This window comes from Gracilinanus agilis, chromosome 1, assembly GCF_016433145.1.
Source record: "Gracilinanus agilis isolate LMUSP501 chromosome 1, AgileGrace, whole genome shotgun sequence".
Lineage (NCBI taxonomy): Eukaryota > Metazoa > Chordata > Mammalia > Didelphimorphia > Didelphidae > Gracilinanus > Gracilinanus agilis.
Genome location: NC_058130.1, coordinates 217,349,660 through 217,365,343, shown reverse-complemented (window position 1 = coordinate 217,365,343; position 15,684 = coordinate 217,349,660). Strand labels below are relative to the sequence as shown.

Genomic DNA, 15,684 nt, shown 5'->3' with positions numbered 1-15,684 from the left:
ATATATGGAAAAGGAAATAGCAAACTACTCCAGTATCTTTGTCAAGAAGAATCCTTGGATAGTATACTCTGTCGAGTCCAAAGAGTTAAACATGATTGAATGACTCATGAGTTATTTTTATCATTTAGATTTTCTTTCAGACAAAATAAAAGTTGTCTTCTATTCAGATTTCTTCTGCCTTCACTACTTATATGGGATTAAGGATTCTGTGACCTGTCTTTGGGGAAACAAACATGAGTTTATATATGTGGACTTTTACATAATAAGTTTTTATTGATGTCTTCTGGTAAGCCCAAGTATCTTTCTGCCTCCCCATCTCAGACAGTCAAACCATATAAAATACTATTTTTAAAGAGGAAAAAGAATCAATATAACTAATTGATACATCAAAAAAAATTAGAAAACACCTCCATGTAAAGGTAGATGGGGGTTTCTTCTAATAATATATCTGAGTCATGCTTGATCTGCATAATTTTGTTATTCACTTTTGATATTTTGATGTGGTTTGGTTCTTTTTATTTACATTGTTGTTGGTGACAATGTATGTTGTTCTTGTGCCTCTGCTTACTTCACTCTGAATCAGTGTGTAGATTTTTCCATGCTTCTCTGTATTTATCACACATCATTCTTAAAACAAAAGTATTGTATTACATTGAGGTACCATAATTTATTTAGCCATTCTTCAGACAACAGTCATATACTTTGCTTCCAATTATTTGCTATCACAAAACTACTGCTATGTTATATGGAGACTTTCTTTTTATCCATGATAGGAATTTAATAATGAAGTTTCTAGTTCAAAGGGTATGGACATTTTAGTCAATTTATTTGAATAATTATAAATTGCTTTCCAAAATGGTTGTATCATTTCATAGCACTATCAACAATGTATCAATGTGTCTATAATTCCCACAACATCTCTAACACTGACTATTGCCATTTTTGTAAATTTTTTTGCCTATTTGCAAGGTATGAAATGTCAGCATTGTCTTGATTTGCATTTCTCTTGTCATTAGTGATTTGGAGCATGTTGTTATGAATACTTTGTAATTCTTTTGAGAACTATTTGTTCCTGTACTTTGACTAATTATCAGAGATTAGCTATTAGAAATGCAATAAAATTTTAATTTTTTCCCATTTGACCACCTTCCTTCTTATTCTAGGCATATTAATTTTGTCTATGCAGAATTTTTTCTTTCACGTAATCAGTTATCTATTTTATCTCTTATAATTGCCTCTAAATCTTGATTAAGGATTTGAAAAGCATTTAATCTGCTTCTCTTTTCTTTTTTAATAGTATGGTATTTAAAACTAAAGTCTCATATCTACTGAGGATTTATTGTGGAATATAAAATAAGTCTATATATAAAATATAAATTAAATCTAATTTCTGTTAGATTCGTTTCTACCTTTCCTAACAGATTTTATAAAATAAGCAGTTTCTCCAAAAGTAATATATTTTCTGCTTTATCAAATATTGAGTTATTGAGTTCTATTGTTTCTGATTTCCCTCATCTAGTCCATACTATTTATCTCTCTGTTTTTACCAATACATATGATGCTTTAAAATATATAGTTTGTGGTATATAGAAGTGCTATTCCTTCTTTATCCCCACTTCTTTTCATCATTTCCCTTGATATTCCAGATCTTTTTTAAAAATGAATTTTGTTATTATTTTATCAAGTTTTCTAAAGCATCTCCTTGCTAATTTAATTTTCATCACATTCAAAGGATAGTGGATGGGGTCTGAGAGCAGATTGAAACATAACATTCATTATTTCTTCCATGAATTTTGCTTTTGTGTAAGCCATATGTGTCTTATTTCAGAGCATGCCAAACATGGAAATAAGTATATAATAATATATGTTCAACCTATATCCTATTACTTGCCTTCTTGGGGAAGTTATTGCATTGAGTTTTGTATACTGGCTTTTCTCAAAATTGACTACATTGCCATTTCATTTGAAAGACTGTACTGAGGGAGATGAATTTGCTAACTGAGCAAAGCCTTCTTTCTAAACTACCTGGGAGTTCAATATATTTATGCTTAGGTAGAAGAGAGCCCAAGACTCCTCTAAGAGATGCTACTATCAACTGTTATGTTGCAATGAATAGAGTGCTGGACTTGGAATCAAGATCTGGGATGAAATCCCACCACAAGAAACTAGCAGTTTGACCTTAGAAAATTAATTGCTCTCTCTGAATGTCAGCTTTTTCATCTGAAAAATGAAGATAATATAACATCTACCTTAAATGGTTGTTCTGAAGAACAAATGAGGTAATGTATAAAAATGTTTTGCATGCTTTAAGACAACATGTACTTCCTGAGAACAATTCAGTCATTGAAAGGGACCTCAGTGGCCACTTTGTCCAAACCAAACAAGAAATGAACACTCTTTTAAAATTTAAAATGGGTAAATTAAACTGGATATGGTGGCATACACTTGTAATCCCAGTTTCCAGGAGGCTGAAACTATTGAATCTCTTTAGCTCAGGAGTTCTGAGCTTCAGTGGGCTAAACCAATTGGATGTCTGCATTAACTTCAACATTAATATGATAAATACTTGGGAATTATGGGGCTGCCTAAGGAAGGAGTGAAATGATCCAGGTTGGAAATAGAGTAGGTTAGAATTTACCTATTTAGCGCCATACCTATCAAACTACCAAAAAACTTCTTTACTGAATTAGAAAAAACTATAACAAATTTCATTTGGAATAACAAAAGATCAAGAATATCAAGGGAAATAATGAAAAAAAATGTGAAGGAAGGGGGCCTACAGTACCAGATATTAAACTATACTATAAAGCAGCAGTCATCAAAACAATATGGTACTGGCTAAGATACAGAAGGGAGGATCAGTGGAATAGACTTGGGGTAAATGACATCAGCAAGACAGTGTGTGATAAACCCAAAGAGCCCAACTTTTGGGACATGAGTCCACTATTTGACAAAAACTGTTGGGAAATTTGGAAAACAATATGGGAGAGATTAGGTTTAGATCAACATCTCATACCCTACACCAAGATAAATTCAGAATGGGTGAATGACTTAAATATAAAGAGGGAAACTATAAATAAGTTAAGTGAACACAGAATAGTATACTTGTCAGATCTCTGGGAAAGGAAAGATTTTAAAACCAAGCAAGAGTTAGAGAAAATTACAAAATGTAAATTAAATGGTTTTGATTATATTAAACTAAAAAGCTTTTGTATAAAGAAAAACAATGTAGGCAAATATTTATAGCTGGGCTTTTTGTGGTGGCAAAGAACTGGAAAATGAGGGTATGTCCTTCAATTGGGGAATGGCTGAACAAACTGTGGTATATGCTGGTGATGGAATACTATTGTGCTAAAAGGAATAATAAACTGGAGGAGTTCCAGGTGAACTGGAAAGACCTCCAGGAACTGATGCAGAGCGAAAGGAGCAGAGCCAGAAGAACATTGTACACAGAGACTGATATACTATGGTAAAATCGAATGTAATGGACCTCTGTACCAGCAGCAATACAATGACACAGGACAATTCTGAGGGATTTATGGTAAAGATGCTACCCACATTCAGAGGAAGGACTGCAGGAGAGGAAACATATAAGAAAAGCAACTGCTTGAACGCATGGGCTGAGGTGGACATGATTGGGGATGTGGACTCGAAACCACCACACCAATGCAACTACCAACAATTTGGAAATAGGTTTTGATCAACGACACATGATAAAACCAGTGGAAATGTGTGTTGGCTATGGAGGGGGGTGCGGGGGGTGAAGGGGAAAGTAGGAACATGAATCATGTAACTATGTTAAAAACGAATATTAATAAATGTTTAAAAAAAAGAATAAAAATTACAAACCACAAAAAAAAGCTCAATTGTTTGAGGGCTGTTACAATGATGGAAGAAAGGAAACAAGAATTATTAAGCACCTACTGTATATGTACCAAGCACTGTGCCAAACACTTCACAAATATTATCCTGTTTGATCCTCACAACAGCCCTGGGAGGTAGATGCTCTTATTAGCCCTATTTTACAGTTGAGGAAACAGGTTTAATGAGGAAACTAGGTTAAATGACTTACTCAGGATAATCTTCCTAACTCCAAGGCCAGCACTTTATATATAGCTACAGAATTCAAATCGTATACTTTCAGCCTGAGTTAAATGAGAAGACCAATCTTAAACAATTAAAGAAGAAGAAATTGGTAAGTTAATATCAAACAAACTAGTTCAGTGGTATAGGATCTATGAAGGATATGCAGAATGAATGACGGCTACAGGTACATGCGTCTACGTATTGTTTTATCCATTTCAAAGTTTATATAGCATATTTGATCATTACAACACATGTGTGATGTAGAGATATACCAGATTCCCATAGTTAAGGAGGTAGGTTTCTCCTGGAAGATTCCCAGAAGGTAGAATTGAGGTCGAGAGCTAGTAGACTGCAGTGGTGTTGCTGGCAGATCTCTTAATATTTGATAAACACTAACCATACTGACTCTAGGATAGTCATCTCCTCCTTTTAACAGCAAAAATATTGGCCAGGAGTAATAACCTCAATTTTTCTTGAAAAATGCTCTAAATTAGAGTCTTTACTCTTACTAACAGTGTGTGGGATTTTTCAGTAGATCAGTGTTATTCCAGTAATGAATGTGAAAGCAGAGGTCTATAAAGAACATTTTAGCCTGAACTGTGCTGCTCAAAATACACATGTTATTTCTGCCTCTAAACATTTCATGTGACTGAGTATGTTAAGGGTTTTGGTAATCATATATGCAAATTAATAGTGGAAATTCATGTGCATCCCTAAAACGTTAAGTTTAACCCCAGCCAGCGTGTAAATAGTTTTTGCACAATTTAAAAAATTATGTAGAAGGGCTAGGAATGGGGGAGTAAAGCTAATTTACATGGGCATTTGCCTAGGTTTACGTAGAACATCTCCATTAACTTTTGTGGGTCAAAAAAAAGAATAATGATAAAATCATGAATCTCTTTTACAATCATTGTTCATTATTTGTTTTATCAAAGCCAGATGATGGAAGAGATGGAAGAGTAAAATTCCACTTCCAGTCTGTCTTCTTTTTGGTGAAATTTTGTAGTACAAATTTTAAAGAATGAGAAGCTGATTTAGTCTGTGCAGTAAACCAACCTGGGAATTGTAGCATTTAGAATCTCTGTGCTTTGGTGTGATTGTATAGAGCTAGTCTTTGGACTAAGGTTCTTAAAAGTAGAATTCTTCCGTCTCTGGAAATTTCATGATTCTATTAAATCAACCATTTCTGTATTAGAAATTCACTTGTAGGGGGCAGCTGGGTAGCTCAGTGGAGTGAGAGTCAGGCCTAGAGACAGGAGGTCCTAGGTTCAAACCCGGCCTCAGCCACTTCCCAGCTGTGTGACCCTGGGCAAGTCACTTGACCCCCATTGCCCACCCTTACCAATCTTCCACCTATGAGAAAAAATACACCGAAGTACAAGGGTTTAAAAAAAAAAAGAAATTCACTTGTAAAGTTCATCATCTGGTAAGCTGTTAAATCAATTTGTCAATAAACATTTATTAAGCATTTACTTTGTGCCAAGCACTGTGCTGAAAAGGGAGGGGCCTTGAGATTTATTTAAAAGTAAAAGGAAAGGGAACAGCTATGTGGCTCAGGGGATTGAGAACCAAGCCTAAACTGTCCTTAGACACTTCCTAGCTTTGTGACCTTGGGCAAGTCACTTAACCCCCCATTGCTTAGCAGCCTGTGATGCTCCTCTGCCTTGGAACCAATACACAGTATTGATTCCAAATAGAAGGTAAGGGTTTGAAAAAAAAGAAACAGCCTGACTGTCAGTATAGATTCATCCTTTCCTCTATAGTGTTATATGATGAAAATGATTGTTTCTACTGTTGTTTTTAAGACACCTCCAATCCTCAAAGAAAGATTCTGTTATCTTCTACATGGGAGAGCATCTCCCAAACTACCTTATAAGGAGGACCTCCAGGCCAACTATCTTCATTTGTCACTGCCTGCAATCCTTTGGATTTTCATCATCTTTCCTTGAAAGACTTAGGTACCTTCTCTTCAACCTCTGAGGAAAATACTACTTCCAATTAGTTAATTGCCATTTTACTATATATTGTTATTATCTATCACATCTCTATTATTGTAGTAAATATATGTGTTTCATACAGTTTCATTGCAAAATTTCTATGTAACATCTACATATTTTTAAACAATATCAGTTAAATCAGTGGTTGGCCATCGAACAAATAACATTTTTCCCATCAAACTAAGTGTACTATTAAGAATGGATAAGAACTTTGTGAAACTATAGCCCATTATTATATCCATATTTCCATTTTGCCTATTTGGTAAGTCCCACAGAATACTTGGGTTAGGTGGGCTAGTCCAATAGGATGCTTCCTCAAAGTATGAGTATTCGACAAATATTTGGGTCTCTCAATCAGCTAGGTGTCTCAGTGATTAGAGAACTGGGCCCATAGTTAGAAAAATCTGAGTTCAAATTTAGCCTTAGAAACTTCCTACCTATGTGATCCTGGGCAAATCTTTTAATTTCCATCTGCTTTAATCTACTGGAGAAGGAAATGGGAAGCAACTCCAGTATCTTTGCCAGAAAACCACATGGATAGCATGATGCAGAAGGTCACAAAAAATCAGACACTACTGAACAACAACAAAAACGGAAGTACAGTAGTCATTAACAGGTCTGATAGCACTACTAATGGGCAGAGGAGCTTTGACTTGATCCATTTCCATCTGGGCCAGATTGCCCTTCTAGAGGCAACCAAGCTACTCCTCTACTCCTGGGACTTACCATATTGGTGCCAGACTTGTGGATGACTGATCAGTTTAGTCCATTACTTGGAACTCCTAGCTCAAGAGATCCACCAGCATCAGCTTTCTTGGTACCAGGGATTACAGAGTGACCAATATTTATTTTTCTTTTGACACAATTCAAATTTAATTTCAGGAGTCATATTCAGCCATATGTTTGTCATATTTCAGGAGTCATAAGTTTGTCATATTCAGCCATAGCTGGTTGGTTTAGATTTAGATGTTTATACTCTGAATATATTGCCTAAAAGATTAAGTTATTTTTAAGTATTACCTTCATATTTCGACCCATCTTTATCCTGAGCTCCTTCTCACTGACAATTTGCTAGACACCCAATCCTGAGTATCCTATGAGCATTTGAATTTGTCAGAAGAAAAATAAATATTGTGAATTATCTGAGCCAAATAGATATTTTATTGTAGGAGCCAAAAATTATAAAATGTCAGAATTTAGATCTGTCCCAACTTGACCAAAAAACCAGAGCTTATTTGTCACCCCCCAAAAAAAGGTGAGTGATATATAGGGAGATTCCATATTTGGAGAAAATTCAGATGGCAAAGGCCACTCTGTAGCTTCAAAGACAAGTGAGATATCATAGTGTTTAAGCATATTCTAGAATGATGGAGACATGCACAAAATTCCCCTTAGCAAGGATGTTTTTCAAAGGCACTTCAAAAGATTTCCTTTCTTGTTTTACTCACAATATGATCATTGATTACTGATTATAATAAATTAATATTTGGAACTATTTATACTACTTATTTATTATAATTTATAATATATTTATAATTATACATATACAATTATATATAATTATAATATATTTATAACATAGTTATTATAAATCAAATTTATAATAACTATTATAATTGCCACTAAAATACTGATATATAGTTATACAGATGCATAAAATATGAATATAAACTGAAGTTGCTTAATTAGATTATCTTTTTCAATCAGGAAGGACATATTTAAATTTGCTAATAGCTATTTAAGTATTTTTGTATATTTTTGGAACAGCAAACTGGAGTACAGCAATTTGGAAAGTATCCCAAGTAATATATACATATGAATAGGAAAATGAAAAGGATGGCTTTGAAAAGAAGTAAGGTTAATTAATGATAATCATAAAAAAAAAAGAAATAAAGAAAAAAAAAACATTAGTGAATCATTAAAAATACAAATAAGAGAGCAAAAGAAAATGCAGACTGGGACCCAGACAAGCAAAGCAGTGTGGGAACCATCATGTTAAATTTGTAATATATATGTTTTAAAAGCTGAATGGAGGGGGCAGCTGGGTAGCTCAGTGGACTGAGAGCCAGGCCTAGAGACGGGAGGTCCTAGGTTCAAATCTGGTCTCAGACACTTCCCAGCTGTGTGATCCTGGGCAAGTCACTTGACCTCCATTGCCTACCCTTACCACTCTTCTGCCTTGGAGCCAATACACAGTATTGACTCTAAGACGGAAGGTAAGGGTTTAAAAAGAAAAGAAGAAAAAAGAAAACTACCTAAGACTAATAAATAAAAGAAGTTTTAAAAAAAGCTGAATGGAAATCACAATCTCATATATGGTTCTCTTTTTTCTGTTTTTTTTTAAATATGGAAATGTTCATGTTTGTTGATACTTAATAGTTCATAGTAATAAAAGAGAAAATTTAAATATGTACATCATTAACAAAACACAGGACCTATTGTCCTGAGGTAATTATAGAAAAGTTAATATTTCCGGGCCAAAAAAAAAAGGAATGAAGAGAATTGATACATATTTTCAAAGCATATGATGAATACATTTTTAAAAATGATCAAAATGCTTTTAGAACAAAGAAACATCACCTTCCTGAACAAAATAGGAAAGGCTGATAGAGGGTAAATGTTATTGGATTTGTCAAATGTAACTAACAATGACTAGTTTTAGGATGAAGCCTGCAAAGTCTCTAAGATCCAAGAATAAATTCAAAATCTTTTTCATGGATGACACCCACTTGAACTCAGCCAGTATTATGTCAACAAAGGAGAACTGAACAAATGCCTAGTTCATTTGGATTTGTCTGTGGAAATGAAGAGGTTTATACTAATAGCAACTTGGGATTTGGTCTTTAGCAGTAGAAATTACAGAACAGTAAACCATAAGGAACTTGAACTTAATGACTACTCTAGATGATGCCAGGAAACAGTAGGAGATATGTAACATTTCACAGTGGGTTGTAAAAATTTAGCACCTACCAAATAGGTAGGAAGACATTTCCTTGTAGTTAGAATTACATCAGAAACTGTCTTTCACGGACTTACGTGACAAATCCTGATATTATGACTTCACTATACCCTAGAGATCTCTACCAATAAACTTTACTGAAATGGGACCACTCGTACAGATCAAACTATTGCCTATAATCACTGGAATATAATTTTTATTCAAGAAAACTTGAGCAATTAAAAAAATTCAGCAAATAAAATACTTAGTCTCCAAATTACATGGCAACAAAAGCTTTTAAAACAGATACTTAGTAGAGAACATCAAAATCACATGGGCATAGGATGAATTTTATATCATCCCTGCTAGCCTGTCTATTACTGGCATTATACTAAGGATGCTTTAAGTGAATCTACCTCCAACTTTGTTGTTATTGTTGTCCTGTCATTCCCAAATCTTCATGAATTCATTTGGAATTTTCTTGGCAAAGATACTGGAATGACTTGCTGTTTCCTCCTCCAGCTCATTTTAGAGATGAAGAAACTGAGGTAAAAAGATGAGATTATTCTGAGTAGCTATTACCCATTGGGAGGCATATTCATAAAGTGTTTAATCTTTTTCCTAATGCATCTCTAAAAAGCTTACTTAAATATGGAATTCTGAGCTTTTTGTACTTGTATTCAAAAAGACCTTGTTATATCTGCATTTTTTTCAAAGAAATAATATTTTTAATTACAGTCATGGCAAAATGAAAAAAAAAAAAGTAGTTTGCCCAGGATCACCCAGCTAGTAAGTGTCTGCAGATTAGTTTAAACTCAGGGTTTTCTGATTCCAGACCCCATACTTTTTCCATTGTGCTACCTTGATGCCCCTAAACTGAAAAACTTTTACTTAATGACAAAAAGCAGCTATTTTATCTACCAGCACAATAATTTATGGAACATTAAGCTTAAAAGAATAACAGTATAGAAATTTATCTCAGGATCTTTTCCATCTGAATCCCATTGAAAAAGATGAGAAGAATATAATAATAATAATAATAATAATAATAATAATACCTTACACTATTTACATAGCATTTTAGGTTTAGAAAATTGCACATACAGGACAGCAACATTTGATCCTCACAATAGCCGTCTAAGTTAAAAATTATCTATATTTTACAGAGGAAGAAAATGAAATTCAGAGACTTGCTGACAATCATATAATTAGTAAAGTTTAGGGAACAAGATTTGAACTCCAGTCTTCTGGACATGAAGCCTAACATGGTGACATGCCACACATACTTTTCAATATCATCTGCAAAACATAGTAGAACTGAACTTGTTTCTCCAGAAATGGTTTAACTGGGGAAGAATACAGTAGACAATTGTTCCCCTCAATCTGGAAGGAAAGGAAAAAGTAACAAGCATTTATTAATCACCTACTATGTACCAGGAACAGTGCTAAGCACTTTACAAATTGTTCCTTATTAATAAAACCTAAGATGACAATAACTTTTTTGGTGAAGAATTTCTGCTCACATTGAACTCATACCTGACTCTCTTTAAATCCACTTAATCAACTCAGTAGGTTTTTCTTTTTTTCCACATCAACTGCAGTCTAGCCAATCTCTACTACTGCTGGGTCAAAGCAACTGACAACATCAGAGTGATTAGTACAATAGAACCAGCAAAGAGCCCAGGCTCCACTTTAGAAAGTGTGCTTTTAATAGCACTCTAAGGAAATGTGAACTCTTCTTATTAGTAATAATAGGTGAGGTGTTTACTGTCAGCTAATTTATTTTAAAAATATTTTTATTGATACCAAAAAGTTATAAATAATTATTTTAAAGTTGAATAGCTCTAGGGTTAGTAGTTGAGTAGTCAAGCTGCCTCTCCTATTAATGCATGTAGCTTAGGTCTCATCATGCTTTATTTCAGTTCAACTCCTTGGGTTTTGCTATTATGAATGGAAAATACATATGTATTATTTTCATAAAAATGAATGTAGAGACTCAGGAATAAGTGATGTGAATGAATTCTAATTAGATTATGAATTGTTATGGCAAACTTTATTTAAGTCTTTCCTGAGGAGGAAATGCAAATAACATGCATAAAAAGAGAAATAAAAGATATTGAAAGTGAGAGATGTCATTTGTACAAGCATTAATATTTAATTTTCCTTGTTCACAGTCTATTACCACTTGAATTTGTGGTATGCCAGCCCTTTGGTAGCGAGAATGAAGCAGAATTGGATCCAGACAGTGTACGGAATTATGTACACTTCTCTAGCCTTCCTTGTTGCCTCAGCCTATTTTTTCACCCACCCTGCTGCTGCTGGGGTGCACAACGGAGAAACTAATGATGGACTGTGAATAGTTCAGTCAGGGTCTCAAGGGACTAAGCACTGGATGCTTCGTGTCACTTTCAAGCTTTGTTCTTAGCTGACTGAGGCACTGGTCTGAAATTTAGTCGCCAAGGTGTGAGGATTATTATATATCAGGGAAAGTCTGGTTTCTAAAATAGTGGAGTTTATACACTGGCAAAACATGTTCAGATGCCTGGGTAATTGGAAGATAAAATAGGTCACTTTGTTGTGACCCACACATATATGTCCCACTTCCCCAAATCAGTCATCATGATAAATTCTCCAGGATGTAGCATGATTGAGTAACAGACTTTTCTTTCTAACTAAATAAAAATTCAGTTTAATTGAGGGTTATCCCAATATGCTATAAATGAAGCAAGTGCATGGTCTTTTTTCCTTCCTTCCTTCCTTCCTTCCTTCCTTCCTTCCTTCCTTCCTTCCTTCCTTCCTTCCTTCCTTCCTTCCTTCCTTCCTTCCTCTTCCTTTCTTTCACTTTCTTTCTTTCACTTAATTTCTTTCTTTCTTTCTTTCTTTCTTTCTTTCTTTTGATACATTTGCTTATGGAATGAGTATGCTTACATAGATTCAGATTATATAAAGAATTTAGATTATACAGAAAATAAATATAAATATATTCAAATTAGTTAAGGAAGATAATTTGAGAGGGAGGGTACCAGCGCTTTAAGGGATCAGAAAATTTCTGAAGGTTATGCTTGAGTTGTTCCTTGAAGGAGAGTACCGACTAATCGCATTTATCTGAATAGGATGTCCGTTAACAGAGTGTGCACTATCTACTAGTTTGCAGTTCTGGTCATGAAGCAAGACTCTGTCCTTTCTTGGTACCATTCTTTATCTTCTGGTATGGTGAAATGTTGGTAAGGAAAAGGACTTTTTAAACAAACAAATCCATGTGCTTGCTCAGCCCTTTAGCTGAGAAGATTCTGAAAAAAAGATTGCTTATTTGTGGCATTGCCTATTCTCTTTCTCTTTAAATTTCTGCATAGCCTATCCTGTCCTTCAGCCTTCTGGGATGCAACTCCTCCAGTCACACAAAGCCCCATTTCTGCTTTGATTTAGGATGGCCTTTAAATTAAAAGGAATGCACCAAGGAAACCATTTCTCTTTGCCATTTGAACATTTTATAGGGCTAGGTATAGAAGGTGCCTGTTATATGAAGATAAGGACTCTAATTTTGTAATTGAGTGCACTCTGAAAAGACAATTAGGACCTAATGTGATAAGTAATTGTAATTTATAAGAGCAGAGGCAATCCAGTTTACAAAGTCATCTGTGAACATGGTGTTTGTGTAGTGAAATGAGGCTCAGGCACCTTATTTTCTCTATATGGGGAGTTCTTTTTATAGCTTGGTAAGAAGCATTCTGGGATGCTTTATATTAAAACTGGAGAAGTGAAAAAAATGTTAGTGAAAACATGTAATTTTAAAAAATCCAAGGTAAAAAGCCTTGAAAGGTCATTTTGTTTTGTCCTTTTCCTCAGGCACATCTCTACTCACACTATCCAAGATAAATGCCCTCCACTCTTATCTCTACCCATTAAAATTCTGCCCATCCTTCAAGGCTCAGTTCAAATGTCATTTTTTTGGATAAAACCTTTAGTAATGACTCCAGAAAGAAGTGATCTTGTTCTCCTCAAAAAAATCACAGAATCTCAGAGGCAGAAGGGCTTCAGAAGCTTTCAACCCATACCTGACTAGGCAACATGTCTGCAATATGCCCAAGAAATTATTACCCAAGATTTTCCTGCAGACCTTTGTTGAGGGGTGTCAACTATTTCCTAAGGCAACCTATTCCATTTTGAGATAGTTCTAATTGTTTAGGAAGTTTGTCTTTATCTCCTACCTAAATCTGCCTTATTGTGTCCATTGTTCCTACTTTATTTTCTATCAGCTGTTCTGCTTGGGTTTGATTCTATGAATGAACATCATACCTCCTTCAGGATAAGCTCATCAGGATCATAATCTCATCATTATGGAGAGTCTTTCAGCATTGATATTCAATATTTCCTTTGTAAACTCAGATGCTTCTCACCTGTAGTTGAAGGACTAGTGGGTAGAGCAAAAGAATTCTCCCAAAGCCTCCTTTTACGGAAGGCTCAGAATTTTGCAGTCAACTCTTCACTTCCTAAACAGTGGTTGTACTTGTTTCCCACTCTAGGAACATCTTGCCTCTGGGACAGGGACTTTCTGGTGCTCTCCCCACCCTGTAGCTTCCTTTTGTATAATATTCATTAGATTGTAAGTTTTTTGAGGGCAAAAACTATCTTCTATTACCTTAGAGCTTTAAAAAAATTTTCCAGCCTTTAGTACAATGCCTAGCACAAAGCACGAGCTTAACAAGTGATTTTGACTATGGCCATAATAAGTTAGCTCTCTGTATGCAAGTAGCCTAGAATCCTTCTTCCACCTGTTATGTGGAGATGGAAAGCATGGAATCCCTGCAAAGATACAGGGACAGCCTCACCCAGAATTCCAGGGGACCCCCCTGGAGAACTTTGGGGTGAGGGGGTAGTTGAAAGGAATTGGCAGTTACTTTGTGGAGGTTGAAGTGAGCAGACACTCTGCTTACTACTCCAGACTTGGGGTTCACTTGAGAGGCCATTGTGGCATAGCCAGTGTGGTTTCTACCTAAGGATTAGCCTGTTTAATAGGATTAGTCTTTATCAGCTTCATTACAACAAATATTTAGTGATTAGAGAGTAAAGATATTCATTAATAGCAAGAGAGCCAGTTTTAGTTAAGTGCCTTCATCCCCTCCTGTGGGGGGGGGGAGGGCAGCTTCAACCTAACAGCTCAGGGTCACCTTTCATTATCCTAAAATCCTCATTAACCTCTCTAGTTTTCCTTGTTACATCCTAATATAAGCTTTACCTTCAATATCTGTGCCTGGAAATTATTTGGGGAATACTCACAACTCAGTCTGGACATCTAGTTTGAATCCTGTCTGCTGCCAATTTTAAGAAGATCATCTCTGTCCTCAACAGTTATATAGCTAGCTTCTGTTTACTCATCTATCAGACCTGTGAGGAATATAAATTAAAGAAAAGGAACATCATTGGGGTTTCAGCCATAACAGAAACTTACCAGAATCTTATTCTGTCTCCATACCCAACTGAAGCAGCAACTGTTAGAGGGGTAGGGGTTTGAGATCCAGGAGTGTTTAGCCCCCTCCTTTCCTCACTGAAGCCTGTCAATCTGTGACTCTTGACTTGAAGCTTTGTTTGGCCCTGACACATTTATCTGCTTCTCCAAATTATCTGTTATTATCATCATAGCACACCCCATAGCCTTTTGAATCCTTGGAAGGAAAGAAGCAAAAAAGGAATCAAGTATTCTTAAGTTCCTGTTACATACTAGACACTATTCTTTCATTTAATCTCCACAATTACCCTGGGAAGTAGGTGCAATTATTATCCCTATTTTACATTTGAGTAAACTGAGGCAGAGATGAAGATATTTGCCCAGAGTCACATAGCTAATAAGTGCTTGAAGGGGGAATTTGAACTTGGGTGTCAACTCCAGGCTCTATTCACTTCATCTAGCTGGCTTGGAGCTATTGCTACAACCACTTATATGGTGCTCACCTTACTTTGCTCTGTATTATAGTTATTTATGGACATGTTTTATCTCTCTCAGTATTCAACCAGTGCTAGTGTAGGGTGGTGAGCCAAAGAATATAAGTCTCAGAAGAAAAATTAATATCACAGAAAGAGCAATGGAGAAGTGCATGGGTGGGAGCAGGCTGAAACAGATAACCAAAGAAGAACTTCAAGGTAGAACAGGAGTAAACTATATCATTAAAAAATATAATGGGAAGATAGAATGTATTTTTCATATGCCAAGGGTAAGGAATGACTAGTGGACAGCCACTGTTGGTATTTTAAGGTGTCGAAGGGAAATGTGGAAGAACTCTAGCACATAGCAGTTAATTTATAGAAAGACATGTTAAAAAGCATAAGATTGTATGAATGAATTATGATCTTCATTGTTAGAAGTATAATAGTGACTACCCTGGCCCCCCAGTGCCTAAAGACCAAGTGTGTTACATTTCACTTGCCTTGCCCTGCTCCTAGGGTTTGGGGACCTCTACTTTTTCTGCCATCAGCCCCATCCTCCATTATTAATTATATTTGTTTAATTTTTAGGTATTCTATACACTAGTTCCATTTAAAGAGTTGCAGTCAGATTTTTCTCTCTTTCTCTCTTTCCCTCCCTCCCTCCCTCCCTCCCTCCCTTCCTTCCTTCCTTCCTTCCTTCCTTCCTTCCCTCCTTCCTTCCTTCCTTCCTTCCTTCCTTCC

The 15,684-nt window shown here is 35.5% G+C and overlaps 1 pseudogene; it reads left to right on the top strand.

Annotated features, from left to right (window-relative positions):
- Positions 1-11,242: 11,242 nt before the first annotated feature.
- The window catches only part of LOC123249796, an 8,858-nt pseudogene continuing 4,416 nt past the window's right edge, over positions 11,243-15,684 (top strand).